The sequence below is a fragment of the Falco rusticolus genome, chromosome 10 (genome assembly GCF_015220075.1).
Source record: "Falco rusticolus isolate bFalRus1 chromosome 10, bFalRus1.pri, whole genome shotgun sequence".
NCBI classification, from domain to species: Eukaryota; Metazoa; Chordata; class Aves; order Falconiformes; family Falconidae; genus Falco; species Falco rusticolus.
The window spans coordinates 19650199-19651775 of NC_051196.1; positions in this window are offsets into that span (position 1 = coordinate 19650199).

Here is a 1577-nt window from a genome sequence, read left to right on the forward strand (position 1 = left end):
TAGCTGAAAAATTTAAGACACTATATTATACTTGACATTATGCTTGGATTTATATATCTTTATGCATAAATTATTATTTTAATTTAGGATAAGCATATAACTGTTCAGGTATAGAAGTAACAGATTTATTAGGGGGAAATAAGGCCATGTAACCCTTTTAGGTATGTCATGAATTTCTTGCCCATGCAGTGGAGAAGCAATCACCTATCAACAACATGATCACAGTTTGCCTTTAATACCTTTTCTTAAAAAATACCCCAACAACCCAAATATCAGGCTGTGATTTTCCTTTGTGTTTACTTTGCATACTTGCATTCACAAAAGGACTCATGCTTCTTGTTGATATCATATGAATGCTACGGAGTATCTAAACAGTGAAGGGTGAGTATTACACCTCATCTGTGAGTATGAATAAAGTTTCATAACTCATGGGCATCACAAATGCCTTCAGAGTCTGTGAGTTATTAAGGTCAGTTGTGAAGGAAAAAATATCACTTTTTACTCATGAAATATTAAATTTGCTGTATAAGAAATAGCTTTTTTTTAAATTGAGCACCTTTCTAATAATAGCAGGCAGCTAATCTCTATTACAGGAAATTTCTGCCCATGTCTAAGGCAATTTTTTTCTCACCTGCCCCATATTGCATTTTTTGCAGATATAGAATGCAGAAGGGAGCAGGACATCTCCACTGAAGATACTGGATTTTATTATGACCCCAACTTTTAACTTAAAGAAAGGTAAACTAGTCCAGAGTGATTTCAGTTAGCCTGCAGCAACACAAGCCAATGCTGAAGAACAATTTGAAACTGGTGTGGGAAGCTGTTAAAATTCTTCAGCCGTCTTATTAGGTTGCTAACTGAGGACATCTCTGTACAATGTAAGTAAGGGCAGAGTGGAAAAAATTGGTCTCTCGCTGGTCTGGCACTGGATGCAGCATAGCAATATTAGGGCAGGCTGTTGAGCCAATTAGTTCTGTCTTGCAGTGCTATAGAAGAGAAGGCAATTGACCGAGTTGAGCATGACATTAACACAACAACACTGCCGCTGGGGCCTGAGCTAGTACTTCTGATTACACTCACTTGTTCGGACCAAAGAGGTCACTTGGAGCCAGTTTAGGGGGCCTCAAAGGCTGCACTGTATTTAACAGATATCTGAAAAGCGAGATTTTCTGTGACAAGATCGCCAAACTAAATCCAAGCTCTGAGGGCCCTCAGAGAAAATAACAGAATTATCTTCTGTTTTTCTAGCAGAGAACGTGGAGAAATCAGCAGATCTCGGCCGTTACCAGAGCCGCTGCCAGGTCAGGCGAGCACCAGAGCTGAGCAAGGGAAACAACAGGCACACGTGCAGGCAGGAAACGCAGAATGCTGAAATGTTCCTTGGGGTGACAGCTGCCTTTTAGATGGGTTTAATTATAAGGCCATTAATCATAAAAAAAGTTATGCATTCCTTCCCGCCGGCAGCCGGCGGCGCGAGCCACCAGAGGAGAAGCATAATTCCCATGATGCACAGGGCCGGCTTGGGGCGGAACCAATCCGGGAGGGCGTGGGGAGCGCGCTGGCCAATGGGGAGGAGG